Consider the following 18,850-nt stretch of genomic DNA (forward strand, 5'->3'; position numbering starts at 1 on the left):
TCCGCGTCGTTTTCACATTCGCTTGCAGGCGCGTTCGTCACGCCTACTTTTGCCTGGCGTTTTCGTCGCTTGCCAGCCCGCGCGCAGGCTCGACCTCCGCGCTCTTTTTGCGTCGGTACGCTCTTTTTGAGCGCCGCTGGCGGCGCGCGAGCCGAGAGGCCCCTCGCGCGCTGTCCGGCCGCGTCAGTGTCGGCTATAGACAGCTCGCGCGGCGCAAAAGTGCCGAGATCTTTCCGATATTGCTGTGGAGATAAAGGGAACACGCGGACGAAGAGGCCATTATAGATCAACGTGTCCTCCTGCCCGGGCTGGTAACCGAAATCGCCATTTCCACTTACGGCCTCGGTCTGGCGTCTTGCGATCCTGATTACCAGCATCCAAGATCACTGCGCGTGAAAAGAATACGCAGCCGCGATTCGAAGGCCCGTGTCGGCGCTTTTTGCTCTCGCCCTATTGGGCAGAGAAGCGCGCACGGCAAAGTAGCAGTGCACTCGAGGTTTTCCCATGGCAATGGAGGCGGCCAGCGCCAAGATGCATCGAGCGCGTCCTCGTGCAGGCGCAGCAGACGCAGCAGACGCAGAAAGAAGAAACAGGAACTTGCCAATCTGGAGACAATCCGACACCGCGCGCTGACATGTGTGCTCTCGATTCTATACCACACTGCGTTGTGGGAGGCGCATCTCTTGGGCAAGCCTGCAGACAGCTAAGCAGATGTTGCACTTCCCGCACGAGGCGATCGACGCGTTTTCAGCCTGCCACCTTTTCACACGAGACGAGCGAGTTCACGGAACGTGTATTTGAAAGCGGAGCACATATATAATAAGCATCCTATTGATTGTTCGCATTCCAAGTGTACGCTGACACAGTTGACGTTTTACGCTAGCGTACAACTGCACGTAATATTATTTAATTACGTTTGCGGCAGGAGGTGCTCGGCACTGGCTGAAAGATGCATAGTCCGAGAATAAACTTATCCGCGGCCTTTATCGAACATTTATTTGGGTCAGTTATAACAGCCCATCCAATCGACAATTGATTAGTCGAACAATGGAACGCGACTCCGCTGCAGTAAGAAACACGCAGCTGATGGGGACAAGTGTGTACTTTAGGCAAATAAAATAAAGCAGAGAGGAAGCTGGCGCGCGCGCCTTCCTTTGTTATTTCGAGCGTAAGACGTAAGCACCGAAAAAAAAAACGGAATGTAGGCCAACGGGATATTTTCAGGTCCCTTTACGATTCTCCACGTGCGCGTCTACGCGGGCATGCATATTCCGCGTTATACGAAAATGTCTCGCTCGCTTGGACCGCGACGACTTGTCGCGATAGCAAGTCGCCCGCGACGCGTCGCTTGTTCCGTCCTATTTTAGCGCTCGTAACGTTTCTTATCGTCTTCACCCGCGTGCAGCTCTATTTATATTTCCGACAGCCTTTGGCGATCGACGCGCGCCTTTTATAAATCATTGATTCCTAATAAAACTCAAGATTTTACAGCTTTCTGTCTCTCTCTCTCTTGCGCGGGCGCGCTCGTCGCATTATTCTTTTAGAGAGAATATCGGACGCTGCTGTAGCTAGCGAGGGTCAACTTTTAATAAACGAGATCTTTCGGAGAGCCTTTTAGCTTCGATTCTCGGTGTTTCTCTCTCTCCCTCTCGCCATCTGACTTTCTTTTCGACATGATTCCTTTGTAAATCAAGAAGTATCGGTTTATTTTTCGAAACAACGCTACACTGCAATGTTGACTGGCGTCTCGCGATCGTTCAACTTATTTCATACGTCCGGCGAAAGTTTGCAGTACGGAAAGTTTTATTTTCAGCAAGATTCACCTAACGTATTTTGGATTTTTCGCTAAAATGCTAAGATATACTTTTTAGTAAATGTAAGCGTAAACTGTTCCGAGTATGTCATAACAATTTGAATTTATTGATCTAAAAAATACTAAAGTTTATGAATTGTTCCATATACATTTGTAACTGCCTAAAGGGGTAAACAAGTTACCTGTACATGGGCTCGATACATAAACGAAATTTACATACTACGGACAATAAACTTAATACTGCATATATTAGAATTGATTAACATTTTTATAATAAATTCTTATTTGCAAATCAGGTTTTATCTCGATTAGTTATATTCAGCAGTATTGTACTGCTGTTATAAGCAAACTCACATTTTATAATTGCACATTTTTTCTTTATTTCTTTATATGTTCGCCTTTAGTTCTTCATACGAGTATGTGCACAATTGAAGAATACCAATAATACTCGTGAAATATCTAAAAGTATTATTTTCTTTGTGATCGAAAAATTCAGAGTACTGTTCGAAGAATAAATTAATGTAGCATGTGAATAATGCTTTTCCTTCGAGAACACGCTCGTGTACTTTAGGTCAAAAGAAAAATCATGTTGTACGTCAAGGTTTTCTCTCAAAATGTTGACAGTCAGTTAGTTGGGGGCAAGTGCAAAAAAGGAAATAAGCAGCTAACCAGGAAAGTATTATCCAAATATAGAATGACAAAGCCAACAGACGTAACCATATAGGCGAGTTAGCGGCTTCTCGAACACTATTTATCCGGGGCGGCCTGTAAACAAAGGGGACCCGCGTCAAGGCCACCTCCTCCACCTTACACCAACTCTCGCGCGTATACCTGCGCTGTACACATACGCATCGATTGTGCAGCATCCGCACATACGCGCAAGTACTCAAAGTAGGCAAAAGCTTGTCTGGCTCTGTGTATACTCTCGGCTTGGCGGCTCGAGAGAAGGAAAACTCGCCGGCAGCAGCGGCGGCAATAGCAGCAGCAGCAGCAGCAGCAGCAGCAGCAGCAGCAGCAGCAACAGCAGCAGCCAGAGCGCACACACGCACACAGATCGAGACAAAGAAAGAGAGAAAAAAATCGAAGTCCGCAGACAGCACGCGCCCCTCGGTCCTCCCCCTACGTGCAGCTAACTGCCAGAGAGTGCCGTGCGGAGGAGTGTGCGCGAGGCACCGCCGGATCCGCTGACTGAGCGTCACTGAGGCGCGTCGCCGCCGCCAACGTTGCCTCGGTGCTGCGCTGCTGCCCCCCACTCGCGCGCGCCCCGGCGGCGGCTCCCGGCCAGCAGCAGTCGCCGACCGACGCTCCTCACGCGTGCATCGCGCATTGCGTCTCGCTCTGCACTCTTTGACTCGTCCGTTTCCATCGCGTAAAGCCAACTTCGCGCACGGCTCTTGAGCCGTACGTGCACGGTAGCAGCAGTTGTGTGCCACAGGCTCCTACAGTGCAAAACGTAGAAACGTACTGGCAGCAGCGGCACCGAGGAAGCGGACTGTGCGGTAGCAACCAGTGACATCGCGTCGTCGGGGAGTGCGCGAAACTCAGCGTGCGTGCTGGCAGCAGCGCGTCGCGGCCGCCTGCATGTGTCGCGCGTTTTATTGACCCTCTGCCGAGGGTTCGACGTCGTCCTCGCGCCGTCTGCCTGCAGGATCTAACGTCCAGCGCAGCGAGCAGCCGAACAACCAGTGCTCCGTCTTTTTCTTTCTTTCCTCCTGCGTTCGTTTGTCATTGCTGTGTTGTTGTTTTGGTTCGTGCGGTTTGATTTTGGTGCCTGTATACAAAAAAGAAATTAATTGTGCGAGCTGACGTGAGAGGACGCTGCCCTCGAATGGTCCTTTTAAATCCTACCTGTATACGCACGCACACATACGTACGGCTGCACAGCGGCAGTGAAATGCCGACGACGTACTACCAGAAGCGGTACGGCTGATCTGTTTTGACATGTGCGTGGGCTGCCGGCGCATCAGATTACAGCAGCAGCCAGCTCGCTATCAAGGCCGCGAGTGACAGATATCGCGCGCGCGCGCGCGCGCTCCTCGTCTGCCCTCGACCCTCGCCGCCTGCCGAGCCCAAGGTGAGAATCTTGCTCAACGCGATTTGCGAGGCGTGCAGCGCGCAACGCAGCCAAGGACGAGGCAGGTCGAACGGGCCGCCAGGAGAAAGGGGGAGCGACGATTGTCACGTGCCTTTCGGTAGGCCGCGCAGGCTGGCTCCTTTCTCTGCCTTGCCCTCGCTCCCCTTTGCCAGCGGCTGTGCGCGCGGCGTATACCGCCGGGGAAAGCGCGTTTTCCGCGAGGCCGCGCGGCCAATCGATTGCCCTCGCGGACGACGAACGAGGAAGACGGGACGGGACGGGACGGGACGGGACGGGACGGGGGGACAGCAGACGGGCGCAACGACTGCACAATGCACGCACACCACCAGTGCCTATATCCTAGAAATCGATGGCCTTTAATGCTGCGTCGAGGCAGCGGCCCCAGCGATCCCTCTGCAGCGGCGAACGCCTGCGTATTATGGTAGTGGCGCTATCTTCATTCGCCCGAAACTTGCCCGTGCTGTACTGCGAGCCGTGTGACAGTCTGAATTATGGCTCGTTGTTCGTTGCCCACCTCGCCTTTGTTCGTCCTGGACGCTGCTATGACACTCTAATTGCTGCCTTTGCGCCCTTTTACCAAGCTCCTCGTTTATTCGTACCCCCCTTATCAGTCACTCAGAGAATTTCCACTAGAAATCTGAAATTTTAGGCTAATCGGCGCGCCTGCAAAACTTAACGTCACTTTGGCGACGATAACTGTTGCTGTTTAATAGGCGATTTCGTTTGCGAGTCCTTAGTTGCTCGAGCGGAAGTGTTTTTCTTTTATCCGGTGTCAATTTCATTCCGTTACCTTGATGCCTCTAATACGCGTCTAATTGCCAGTGCACCGTTGATTATCGTAGCCCCGACGTTCTTCAACTGCATCGTTTTATTTTTACGAGCGAGCACAATGCCTGCAACTAAACGACACTGCTCTTCGTCTATTTCAAAATTCACTTTAATTTGCTTTCCAAGTCTGAGTGCGTTCATGATTCGGCATTTGACAAACCAGCCACGATACGAAACGCTTTACCGTTTCACGCCCGAACAATCGATTATTCGACGACTCGACAAAGAGCTCGTATAAAGCAACGGTGGTAAAATCAACAAGCGAAAATCGCGCGTACTCTTTTTCAGTCTCGCGGTCGATGGCGTCGGCGCGCGAGTGTTTACCGCGCGAGACAACACGAGTTTTCACTTTCGCCCACGCTCGGCGACGAAGATGTGGCCAGCCACGCGAAAAGATCCTTATTTGGCAGCTGCGGCGAGGTCGGCTGTCGGCCACTAGCGCTGCCGCGTTTACTCGACTGCCGTGCCTCGCGGCTCTCTCTCTCTCTCTCTCTCTCTCTCTCTCTCTCTCTCTCTCTCTTGCGCGCGCGAACGATTTGGAAATACCGCCTCGCGTGCAGCGACGCGATCCCAAATGTACCGCCAGCCCCGTCGACAACTCTGTCTTAATGCTCGTGTGCGTGCCACTTGTATCTTTGTCGTCGCTCGACCCGAAATATTTGTAAGCCGACTTGCCAACTTGACTGGTACGTTGAAAGCCGCGTCCGATTAAGTTTGGCCGATCCTGTCATTCGTTGCTCAATCAGCGCCGACTAGGAGACGCGTCGTTCTCGAGAAAGCCCGCATGACGCGGTTGCTTTGTTTAGCTCGCGTCGATCGCTCTGAGCTACACCCCAAAAAAATACACGAATTCGCGCTATTTTGCAAGAACAAGGCGAGCCCGTCTGAACGCGCGTCGAAGCGATAAAAAAATCGTCAAACTGAAAATTACAAGAGATAGAGGGCAAGTTGTTTTCAGATTGAAAAAGATCTTGGCAAGTAGTCTGAATGTAGGGCTTGTTTGAGTAGAGCAAACTGCCTCGACTAGCGACGCCACATCGATGTGTGTGTGTGTGTGTGTGGTGGGGGTCAAAAAGAGAGAAGATTAAGAAGGAGGAGGAGGAGGAGGAGGCTGTTTCTCGGCGCTCGAAAGCGGCTGCTGAACTTTGGTTTCATCGAGATTGCCCGACGATCTTTAAGCAACTGTTTGCACTCTCGCTGCATAGTTGCAAGTACGAAAAAGAAGGGACGTTATCGGGAATTGGCGCAGCAGTGCTTCGTGCGCCGTACTTCTTCCTAATTTTATATCGAATGTATATAGACGATGCAAGTGATTAATTATTGGTCGAGAGACGATATAAATCCGTAGTTACAGTAAATAACAGCAATTAATCTCTCTCGCAAACTCCCTCTCTGTTCGCGATATACATACATTGGCTCGCCTACGCGTGGTATGGCTATCCCGTGCGATCTGCGCGTTAATCGCCTGGTTTTATACACTCAACCTAGTTCCTCGTTTACGTCTCTTAGACACTAAACGATTCTCGCTACAGTTCAACTTCTTTTTATCATTGTATACGAGCGCGTAGATTATGGGTCGCATCGCGGCCATGTCATTCTTTCGCCAGAATTTATATTCGTGGAGCAAGCCTGCGAGCGTCTCATCCAAAATAATCATAGAATTATCTTTTATCCGCTGCACGCTACGCCCCAGCCCCGTTTCTCGCTTTAACATTCACGTGACGCCAGGTTGCGCCTCGAAAATAAAGCCCCGTTGCTCAAAATTTATAGTCAGCGTGGAGCCTACAGTGGCTGTCTGTTCGTTTGACGCGACAGTCGACTGTTTAGTTGCAACTGAATTCCATGTTTGAAACGCTACGACTTTTTAACGAAAACTTATAGGAATTCTAATCTGTAATGTTGATTTCTTTACGAATAAAAAACGAAAGCTTCTTTCGAAAGCTCACGTTGAATAATTAGATCCGGGATGTTCAATTAGCAAGCGATATGGATCTAATCTCGAAGCGCTCGGACAAGCCAAACTACAACTGTTTCCTTAATAAAGCTACAGAAACCATTTGTCAACCAAATGATTTGCTATTTTACAAGAAATCTATTGGATTTAAGAAATCGCAAAGTTATCAATTTCGATCAAGGATATCGCAATTTCACAGAAAAGCAAAGCGTGATGGCGAAGAATTTCATTGTTAAAACTGCTGTCATTTTCTTCCTAATAATACGATGGGTTTATTGAGTAAATATTCGATTCTTTGTTTAATTAGAAACCCATTAGATGTTAGCCAAAGTGACGCAAGTGATTGGAAGTGAATATACGGCAAAATTAGTGCTGGAACCGAAAGCAGCTGTGTTGCCTATGCGCTATGGTGTGGTATCACTTACCCTAAAGTTTTCGGTTAATTTACTGTATCTTCGCTTCTAATCAATACTTGTTGACTTTGCGGAAATCTATATTTTAAGTACATATTAAGTTTTAGTAGAAAAAAGGATATACAGGCTTAAACCTATACTGTCGCTAATATTGGAAACTTGGTTCCCGCGGTAATTAGTAATTTAGCCATATCTCGGTTTATACTCATTTTATCATTATTAAATGAATGGATTCCTAATTGAACAAATAATTGTCCCATTGCGTAACGAACCGCGCAACATTATTGGAAAGAAATAGCAGCTGTGTAAACAGTTATATTCATCGTCATTAAAAGTTTTTGTTCGTGAAATTACGATATCTTCGGTTCTAACCGATATTTTTACGATTTTCAAATTGCAATAGATTTCTTATCGAATAAGCGACCGTTACTTGTAGGCTTATTAGAGGAAAGGTTGTAGTTGGATTTGTCCGAGCGCATCGAGGTTATGTCGGAATTTTAGGTAAATCAACAACGTCTACGAATCCGATTATTTTATCGAGGTGGTTGAAAAAACACTACGTTTGTTATTAATAGCGGAATAAAGATTGCCGATTTGCATTCTCGTATCATTTTTGCGTAAAAAGTTACAGCGTTTGAAACGCTTACTTTGTTCGCAACAAATGATCGTTAGAATCTGTGGAATCGCAAACGTATTAAGAGTAGGTGGTAATATATGGTAAAACTTGGTCGGTACCAGCTCTAAATGAAAAAGGCCACTATGAGCCTACAGGCGACTGGGCAATTAGAAGAGAACGGTACAAAACCCATAAAATTGTCTACGGGGACAATAAAAATAAAAATAGAGGGAAACGTTGAAATAGTATTAGCGGTTGCGGATTCGCTCGGCAAGCCGCAATAGAGAAGACGCATCGTCCGACATAATTGGGCCCTGGTCACTTATCGGAACGACCGAAGTGTCGCGCTTAGAGCAAGAACGAGTTGCGAGGCAAGCAATGCGAATCGCGTATATAGCGATGGCCCGTTACGCGGTTCGCGCGCACGCACACGCGCGGCGGAGGTGTTCGCCAAGCGCAGGCGCGCACGGAGCTGCAGGGATACACATCCATCCATTGTTCCACGAAGCAGGAAAGAAGTTGAAAGCTTTCAGGCAGCGCGCTTAAGGTTGGGATATAGCGTCCTTTCATTCAGCGAGAGGAGAGACAGAGAGAGCGTTTTCGCTTTCTTTGTCAAGCTGAATGCGCGAGGCTGCAGCAAAATCGCGCTCGCGGTCGGCAACGTTTTTAAGAAAAAAACCTCGCTCGGCCGCAAAACACGAGGGCAGCTAGCTCCATCGACGAGGTGTGGGATACGAGGCTCGTCACGGAGGCGCTTTTTCTCGGTGGACAGGCTCGTCGTCGTCTGAGCGTCGCCCGCGCGTCCGTCGTTCTGCCACGGTGACTTTATTTGCCGCGAGCCAGCGTCGAAGCAGCCTCGTCAATCTGACTTTTCCCAAAATTACGATCGCTTGACCGACGCGGCCTTCCACTCCACCGCGCTTACGGGATGCGCTCGTGTTGCGCAGTTCGCGAAATGCGCAAGTTCGCTATCAGCCCCCAACTGTCGACTTTCCTAGTCCGAATTCGCATCCGCACTCGTCGCACTTCCGGCACATGCAGCGGAGAAGCGAGGAGCAACGCAAACGGAAAATCAGATTTACGCCCGGCTGAAACCACGAGCAGCGGCGGTACGAATGAAAATAACGGTCGTTGCGAACAATAAAAAAAGCGAAAGCGGAGGCTCGTCGGTCGCGATCTCGGCAATCGGGAAGCCAAAGCGCGCGTTTATCTATCCCAGTTTTCTCGGGAGCATACGGTCTATCCTCGGTGGCGCTCTTTCACAAATACGTATCGCGTCGGCGCTGGGCTGCCGCGGGGAGCGAGAGCGAGGTGAACGAACTCGCCTCGCGGCTCTCCGCAAAGTCCGCGAAGCAGCGCGCATCTCTGCGCAGCCCGTGCCTACAAACGAGCAAGTTCTTTCGCGCCGATTCGTGGGCCGGCCGGCCGGCCGCGGGCCTCGCCGATACTGCGCGAATCGGGCGCCACCCACGTCGACGATCGATCTCCCGCGCGCTTCCCTCGAATTTCTCATCGTGCTCCGCCGTTCGCGCCTTGTTCCAGTGCCGACTGCCGCCGCCTCTATTGCGTTGGCTGTCTGAATGTATCCCTCTTATTCGATGCTCCCCTTGTACACTCGACACTTCTCGCTATGATTTACCTTACTCTTTGTGCAATTGCACCTGCTTTCGTTGACGCAAACGTTTCCCGTCGCGTTCCGGCATTGTACCGAGTAACGTTGCGACTGCTTGTACTATGATCGTTTGAATTCTTGTGGAAACGTTGTTTCACCGGAAGAACACGCGTAATTTCAATTGCAACATTCGATCGTCAATAGTAATGCAGCCTGCGTGCCGCGTATTTGATTTGGCTGTCGCGAGAAGCGTTGGGCACCGATTGGCCGAAAGTTCGGTGAGTAGGTCGACGCGACGGCCGCAAAAAGTTGAACAACGTAGCGCGCTAGCATGACAACGCCGCGGCGGCGGAAGCACATGGACGATGAGCTCTCGCCATAGAATCGCAGAACGAAAACACTTTTGGCCGAGCCCACGCGTACATCGTCCTTGAATTTGACCGTCGGCTCGCTCGCCGATTATCGTCGAGCACTGGAAATAGTCGCGTAAAGCTCGTAACTGGAATATAGCCAGCAACGTCAATCCTCGCGAGGAACAGTCGCGCGCGCGCATACACTCGCAACGCGTCTAGCGATATGGCCGCAGTCGGGCACCTGCGACTCTGCTCCCACAGGGCGAAGGCTTCAGCGCCATAAAGTGCGCGGCGGCTCTTTTGCCGGCGTTAATAAAGAGGCGGAGTGCCAGATGAAAGCCAGTCTGAGCTTTAAATCAGAGATCGCTGAGACAGAAGAGTCGCGGCCTACGACGTGCAGTGGCAGGCAAGCTGCGTTTGCCTGCCGACTTCTCTGATACCCGCGACGCCAATTGCTATTCCTATAGCTGGCGCGAGCGGGGCTTCGGAATTTTCGCGTATGGCCGCTAATTGGCAGCGGTGCACGACAGTCTCGTCTCAAAATGGCACGTAGGCGAGCGCGATCGGACGCGACGCGGCCTCGGCTGAATAAAGTGCCACTGTAAACAGACCGGCGAACGCGACTTGGCTGTGCAAGCTCGGCAGCGTCGAGCGAGAAAAGTGCCGCAGTAAAGCTCCTGAGCTAAAATGTAAATTTAAAGCCCTTCTCGGCTACGTTTTACGCGGTGTGTGTGTGTGTGGGTGCACAGGGGATTAAAGGTGCAGCTGCAGTGGGTGCAGATGAATTGGCGTTGCTGGCAAGTGTTTTCGCCGTCGTCGCCAGTTTTTCTCCTGGAATTTGTGCGTGTACGCGCGTTTGTACACTGTATAGTGCGCCCAACGCTTTTTTCTCCTCTTTTGCTCTCCTCTGTTTTCCTCGCTTGCAATATGCCGACAAATTTTCACTTGCTCGGCATTTTCCTCCGTTTCAACCGGATAAACGTTCATATTCCGTTGTTACGCTCTGCGTTCGCAGATAAATTTTCGGGACAAGGCTTCTCACTCCCTCTCCCCCTTTCTCTCTCTTTCTCTCTCTTTGCAAAATCAACAAGAGAACAGTTTGTTAGAAAAATGAACTTGTTAGAAAAAGTCTGTATTGTTTATCCGAGAGAGCAAGTTGAATGCAGCGCGCTACGCTAAATGAATTGTCGTTACGACGAGCTTTTCACTGCGTTTGCTTTTAAGCTTTCGAAAAAAATGAAAAAAAAGTGACGACGCGTAAATGCGGTCCAAAATAATACGCATTGTGTATACGACGATTCTCTTGCATCGAACATACAAAACACACGCTTGCACGCTGACTAATGGATCTGAAAGCCGATAAAACGACATACAAGTTGGCGGACAATCTGTGTGTATTACATGACCATCAGGGTAATCGCACATACTTGTACGACTGTCCTCATTCCTGCGCCTTGTGTCGCCAATTCTTTTTCAACTACGCGCTCGTTGATTTTCGCGACTTGCCCTTCCGATTCGCAATTTCAGTTTCTACTCGGTGCATATTACAAGTTTTCGAGAAAAAGGCAGGGAATTAATAAATGAGGGATCGCGAAGAAGCGAGGGAAACGTGCGAAATTTCAAGCGTGCAATTTCCTTTCGGCCGAAAGCGAAAAACAAGAAAAGCGGAAAGAAAAATTAAAAATGACGGGGAGCGGAAGAGGAAAGCGGATAAAAAGAAAGGGATCGAAGGCAGAGGGAGGGTAAAAGAGTAAACGAGAAAGAGAAAGAAGGAAAGCAGCAGCAACAATGAATCCCCCTGTGCGTGACGCTGAGCGCAGTTGCGGCTTTTCGCTGCACAAAGGGGCCCCCAGCGATAATTGTCCTTTCGTCGTCGTGTCGACGCCATCGCAGCGAAAATAGAAAGAGAGAGAAACAGAGAGAGAGTGTATATAAGGCGAGAACTGTTTAGACGCAGGTGCGTAGGTCGATTATCGTGCTCTTTTTTCTCTCTGTCTCTCGACTCTTCTTTTTCTATATGCGGCGCGCGTACGAGGACGCAGCGACACGAACGCGACAAATTGAAAAGTTCTCATCGCCCACGCGTTCCAGCTGTGGAATTCGGAGATATGGCCGAGTTGATATCGCACGCCGAGGTGTGGTCGCGCCTCTATGCTATTTGCGCTCGTTTTTCCAGTCGGTTAAAGCTCACCTTGAACGTCGATTTTTATTCGCGATCCTTGCTGTTCGTTCGGTAGCAACGGACAAGCTCGTAGCTTGTATTCGAAATTCCGTTGAGCAAGTAATCGCGAAAGTATTTCACGAAACAGAAATGTTCAGGGTCAAGAGAAAAATTCGCACGTTGGACTCGCCTACGGAGAAGCGCCTAATTTACGAGATGCAGGCAATGGAGTAGATGTCAGGAACGAGTCTCGGAGCCGTTCATTTCTCGGCTCGATTAACGCGCCAAAAGGATGTTTCCTAATTAAAGCGAAGCCCTCTCTTACCTATCTCGGCCTGCCTCAGCCTGTCTAAGACGCTTTTAATTGGACTAATTAAACTTTCGACGTTTTTCGGAAGAATTGCGTCCATCTGTTTCAATGTACCCCGTTGCTTTAACTTCGCGGCCGAAGTAAAACGAAATATGTTCCGACGACGAGTGCAACGATACGCGAAACTCGTCGATAATTCAAGTGATTTGTTAAGTTAGTTAGTTGCGCAACAAGTAGTTGCCACAGTTGTAAAAGAACGGTGTTGCTTCTCGAACTCATGAGGTAGCAGGACGATGCGATGATTCCTAGGTTTCGGGCGAAACGTCGCTGCCGAGTAACGGGCCACAACGAGCTTCAATTTCCAAATGAACGTTCGCGCAAAGACAAGTTAAAAGCAAACGAAAACGACAGCCAATTTGCGAGAGAGCGCTGCCCCCGCGGAAAGCAATTTAAAGCGGCGACGTGGTAACGCGCGCGAGCGCGAGGAGGTGCGGCCGGGCAATTTCGGTGCGGCGGCGGCGTCAGCGTCGGCCGCTGCCGCGAAAACACCTCCGCGCAGCCTTTCTATTTGGCGCGAGCTGCATCGCAAGGCCAATTTCCTGCGAAAAATCTACTGCGTCTCGCTTACGTAAAGCCTCGGCGCGACGAGTCGTATCGTAAAGCTCCCGAGCAAATTGGCTTACCAGCGCCAAAGTGCATTTGCACACTTAAAAATCCGAGGCTCCCTTCGGCTTTAGATAAGATACGGGCGCTCCACGCGCACGCTCGCGATTGTCTGGCCGAGAGTCTACGCGAGAGTGCCGCGAACTGTCGTCGTAGTCTGATAGCGCGGGGAGGGGGGGGGGGGGGAGGGCAAGGGGAGAAGGGTTCGAAGACTTCCGACACTTGGGCGAGCGCTGCAGCGACGCGACTCTCTGCAGCCGCAAGGGACTTTCGATGCAAATATTTCTGCGATCGATAGCCGCGTCGTGGCCGCCACCGCCGACGACGACGTGCACGTCTTGCTGCACACAAAGCTGTGTGCGTTGGAGCTGTGTTTTGTAGGAGCAGAGGCCCAACTACGTCGCCGCTGCCTGCGATGAGCGAATGAGAAATGCTAATTAACCGATTACCAATTCAAAAATCCCCGACCAGCGTTTCTAAAGCGGACGACAACTGTGCCAAGGATTGATTGGCTATCTCTCTCTCTCTCTCTCCCTCTTTGTCGCTAAACTGTTTCTGAATTTTCTCTCGCTGCACCTATTGGAAAACCGGTCTCCTATTTAGTTGATTTTTTTCCCCGTGCGAGCCTTTGTGGCCGATATGGAGATGAGCTTTATCGTTTTCGTTTATCCGAGCGCTATAGCTTTCTCTCCCTAGTCAGTTTCGGCCACCAGCAGTCCGATTTGGAAACTGGGTTACAGCTTAAATTTCCATGGAGCTTTTGCTCTGACGAACAAACATTGAAAATACTTCTATTCGTGCTATATATATATATATATATATATCGGCTGCTGCCCGCTTTTCAGCTCTGACGAATAATCAAACTTGACAATTATATTTGACAAAGAGAAATCCAAATCTCTGGAGTGTATACGTACGATCGGTATGTGAGCAATCCCACGAAAAAAATGCATTCAGTTCATTCGGCGCAGGTTTTGTTTAATTGGAAGTTGAATTTGAAGTCAGTGGGGGTCAGTTTTAATTTTTTTCAGTATTTCGACCTGATCAAATTTCTTTTTCTTCTAATTTTGCTCATTTTTATATGGAAAGACCCTTAATAATCTTTAAGTAAGCCGTAAATGTCTGAAGGTCGAAAAATTGGCGTTTTCCACTAATTTATACGCGTTCATCATTTTTGATCTATTGAATATTTTTTAAAGTGGAAAAATACGTTTATTGTTCCAACTGTACTCTACAAAATAATATACTTCAAAATTAACGCCAATTCCGACGCCACACTTTTATCACCATTGGTAATTGTCATGTTCTCGAGGTACGCTGCGAGTTTTTAAATAATCGCGCGTAGCGCAACCGCAGATTTTCGCTCGCACGCTTGTCGTTCATTCTCATCAAAATATATTTGTAACTAGAGTCACTGTCATGGCAATGTACTACAAACTTGAAGAATTTCGAATGTTCGTGAAATCACTGATACTTTTCTTACAAAAAATAACATAAGACTTAACATTTTAGTATTTGATATTCTGTGCTACAGTAGCGATTTGGAATCCAGTATGAAAATAAACAAGGGAAATTCGAGGACTATATTACAAATTACGTTCGTTTTGAAACCTCGTAATGTTGAAATCCCGATATGTTTGGTAGGGCTTTTTTTGCACTATGCCGCTAACAAGCATTGCACATTTATATTTTTTGTGCCGACTGGGGTGTCAGTGGCGTTTCGAAGATGAGTTGTTAGCAAGCACTGTGGTATAGCAGCCGGATGCGGTGAATAGTACTTCTAAAACTATAATTTGGCAAATAAAATGGAATCTCCAATTACTGAATGAGCTAGTTGAAAACATGAAGTAAATGATTATGCTATTTGTTTATCAAAAACACGAGTGCCATGATATTCATATGAGTAAGAACGGAATTTTCCTGCATAAATTTGAACGAAAGTCTTTGATCAGCTTCGATGATATTGTTATTATACTATCACTACCCAATAAACTGTGATTTAAATCAACTACCACCGATAGCAGCATTGATAAAATTACACGATATCCGAGCTTCTTACGTTTCATACCTACAAGTTCATTGTTTGGATAAAAATATAATATAGTTGTATCTTCTTTTCTATGAATACGAAGATTAGCATGATATATTAATTCCAAAAAAGAAACTACATGTACTTTTGTCTTCTATCGATGAATTACAACTAAACAATCTTGTAAAAATGAATGCGACGAGCGACGAGCGGCGAACGGTAGGTAATATCGTGAGTTTCGAAACAAAGAAAGATTGACTTTTGAAAGATTGAATATTTTTTATACGTTATACATGTGATGAATATGACAAATTTCCATTTAATTCTACACGTAAAAATTTAAGCTCAATTGTACGTAAATTTTCTCGCGATGAATTTTATGGTTTTCCTGCATTTTTAATATAATTAGACTTGTGTAGCGTTATTTCGCTATTATAATAATTTCGCTATTTATTATAATTATAAGTAGATGATTAATGTTAATGGATTTTTTTATATCTTTTCTTTTTTCAAAGTACAATTTAACGACGAGCGCGCGAGCGAAAGTCTGCGGTTCCGTTGTGCGCGCTCGTTTGAAAGCTCGTTCCGTGCCTCGAAAACATGCTAATTATCAATTGCGAATAGATTATGACGCCGGAATCTGGAATAATTTTGAAGTGTATTATTTTGTAGAGCAAGTTTGAAATAAAAAAAAGTGCTTTTTCCGGTTTAACAAAAATATTCAACATATGAAAAGTGATGAACACGTGAAAAACTAACGATCATTTATGTAAAAATGAGCCAAATAACTAAAAGAAAATGTGTCCAGGTCAAAAAAATGTTTTCTTTTGTAATTTTTATTAAACAATTGCATTTCAAACAAAACGTATAATTTTTTTCATAAAAACGCTGGAAATATTCGGATTCAGCGGGTCAAAAGACTTAAGAATTAATCTTTTCATTCTTTATACATCTTAATACGCACGGAATCATATCTAGCTCCCGGATTAGTGAAACAAGAGTGGGCGCAACTGTACTCGAATTATCGCAGTAGCTCTCGATCTACAATCGAGGCAGGCACGAGCTATAATACTTTTAATTTGCCTGACGTAAGCTACGTTCGGCTCAGTCGATGTTATACATGTAGCGCATACTTACCAGCATGTATGTACGTAAGAAGTTAGCTAAGTTAATCTTTCATGCCAGTTGCGTTTGCGCTTGTCAATATCAAATAACAACTCTGTGTGTGTACGCGTGTGACTTCCTGTACTTGACATCTTTCCTTATCGCCGCATTCGACTTTTGCTCCCGTGCTATCTCTGTCTCTCTCTCTCTCTCTCTCTCTCTCTCTCTCTCTTTCTCTCTCTCTCTCTCTCTCTCTGTGTTTGTTTACGTTTTTATCAAAGACTCTCGCATTTCGTTGACGCAGCTTAATGAGTCACTCGGATCATTAGTGACTTATTTTCATGTTATTGATTTGACGATTGACGCCAGTGAAATTGTTCATTAAGAATTTGCATTACTTTATGTTCACGTAAACTTTGAATTTGTCTCGGTCAGCGAGTAATAAAATTATACCAAGAAACAGAAAAGGAAGAACAAGGGCGAGTTCATCAGCGCACGCCCGTTCTTATATTCAGTCTCCGTCGTCTTTCAGCGACGATTTAATCAAAAGAACAGCAGTAACGTATAAAGACCTTGGAGAGCATATAAATCTCGACGGTAGCACACAAAAAATGCTGACTGTTCCCTGACGGCAGCGTAGTCCGCTTGGGGGTCTCGCGCGAGTAGTAAAAATTTAATTTTGCAAAGAAAAAAAAACAAACATAAACAAAGAGAAAATAAAAAAAAATAACGCACGACCCATTTTCTACTGCTGCTCACGCGTGCAACGACGATACAGGCGGGATCTAGAAGCGATAACTCTCGGGCCACAACGTCGAGACAAAGGAAAGAGAGCAGAGACACTGGCGTAATACGTGTTCCTTTCTCCTTGTCGAATTTCCTTAAAATGCTCCTAGAATCTTCAACAGCGGCGCCGCCATTTCTCGATATAACTGCTGTAACTGCGGCGTGTTTTTGTATATAGAAAAATGCCAGTCGCCGCAACCGCTCATGAACTCGTCGCCGAGCTTTTCTCGCCGAGGTTACAGAAACGACGGCAGCGAGGCAGGATATGAGAAAGGGGGCAAAAGTGAGAGGGCAGAGGTGCTCCTTAATCTTGCAGATAAATCTGAATGCGCGCCACTTCTTTGCTCCCGACGATGACGAGTAGAACTGCGCCGTCGACTCCACTCCTATCTGTTCTTCTCCTGGTGTTTATATTCTTTTTCTCTATGTCCCTTTGTCCCTAACACCGACGACCAAGCCGAAAGCATTTACGTATTTCGCAACGGAGACATTGTCGTCACGGTCGGATAGTAGAAAGCGAGATCTCATTGTTCCTTGTAATCGTTCTTTTTTTATAAATCATTCTCCAGTGCAAAAACGTTACGTTTGAATTGTCGTGTATCGCAACAGAAAACTAGATGACCGTTGCGCGAATATCAACGAAGAGAAAATAAAACAAGCCGATTGATTTCACAGGCGATAAAGCTCTCGCCTCGAAAAGCGACACGTGCACACCAGACTAAACGCGAGAATGACTGAACAGCATCATCAAGTGCAGAATGTTTGGTCGTACACGGAATTTGCATAAAAAAGCTTTACGTAACGCGCGCGTGGCATTCCTTGCCAGCTATTTTCCATTCTAGATTGCACATACCGTACCAATTCATCCGCAAAAGCTCGCATAAATAAATAAGCAGATCCCCCTTGTGCACGCCAGCTTGAAACGAATGCCGCTGTTTGCCTCTTAATTCGCATTCAAAGCTGTTGCTACGTGCAGCGCGTATGCAATATGCATCGAGATTAGCTTTGGGGGCTTCATTACTGCGCGTCGCTGCAAGAGAGAAAAAGAAAAGAAAAGAAAGGAAAAAGACGCCAAAATGTCGGGCAAATTGTGTGTAGCGTGTCTGCCAAATTTGCATATTTTGTTTCTCGTGGCGGTAGAGAGAGAGAGAGAGAGAGAGAGAGAGAGAGAGAGAGAGAGAGAGAGAGAGAGAGAGAGAGAGAGAGAGAGAGAGAGAGAGACGCCGTAAAGGCCAACCACTCAGCGTCTCATTAAATAAATTAGCGCACGTACCAAGTGTATTCTCTCGGAGCTTGGCGCTACGAGAGAGGAAAACTCTCAAGCTACGGGGAAATCTGCTTTCTTGCATTTCTTTCGTTTACCGCCAACGCTATTTTTCGCGCGCTACGCCTCTCTTTCCCTTTGCGTGCTTAGGATTCAACCCGAGAATAGTCGCTGTTTCTGTTGATTTATTTCGCTCTGCATTGTTCGCCGAGCGCGTGTATAATTCGTCTTCATTCCGTAGTCTACATTAGGAGAAAGCTGGCAAATTATTTCATCCATCTCTCGTGCCTAAAAGAAAAATCATTCTATATATTTATTTATTTTTCATTAAAAAATGACGCAGTCGTAAAGTTCCACGATGATACATTTCCGAGCGATAAAAATTACGTGTAACGGAAAAACAACTTTACAGCCTACAGAAGGGCCGTAAGCCGATATAGACGCGGAAAAAGTTATTTGAGCTTTTTCTAAATTTAACGGCGCGATGAGAGTGCGAGCCGCTTTTGCGAGCAGCAGGGGGGAGGGGGAATAAACGAAAGCTCGAGTGGACAGGATTGACAAGCGCGCGACGTCTGAAAATCGCTGAAATCGATGGATCGCGCGAGCGTAGCGGAAATGCGCGTGGCGCGCATGTATAGCTCTTTGGCCTTGGCATGTATTTTTAGAGACGCGCGAGGAGACGCGTGGCCCACATCGGGCTCGTTCGAGTGCAAGGCACTCTGCGCTTCCGTTGTCATCGCCGACTACAACTGGCGTACACTGCTATTTGATTATGCAAAGGTTTTAGTTGCGCAAAGTCGCCACGACAGCGTTCCGCTATTATATATAGAGCGATGAGAAAAATCCACG

The 18,850-nt window shown here is 47.3% G+C and overlaps 1 protein-coding gene across 3 annotated transcripts in view; it reads left to right on the top strand.

Annotated features, from left to right (window-relative positions):
• The first annotated feature begins 3,117 nt into the window (after window positions 1-3,117).
• LOC131673701 (uncharacterized) overlaps window positions 3,118-18,850 on the top strand; it is an 80,834-nt gene continuing 65,101 nt past the window's right edge. For all 3 annotated transcript variants that reach the window (XM_058951923.1, XM_058951913.1, XM_058951932.1), the window contains exon 1: window positions 3,118-3,887. The gene's annotated coding sequence lies outside the window, so the exon portion shown is untranslated. The remainder of the gene's footprint in view (window positions 3,888-18,850) is intronic.

This window comes from Phymastichus coffea, unplaced genomic scaffold (genome assembly GCF_024137745.1).
Source record: "Phymastichus coffea isolate CEN01 unplaced genomic scaffold, Cenicafe_Pcof_1.1 PCOF00014, whole genome shotgun sequence".
Taxonomy (NCBI): domain Eukaryota; kingdom Metazoa; phylum Arthropoda; class Insecta; order Hymenoptera; family Eulophidae; genus Phymastichus; species Phymastichus coffea.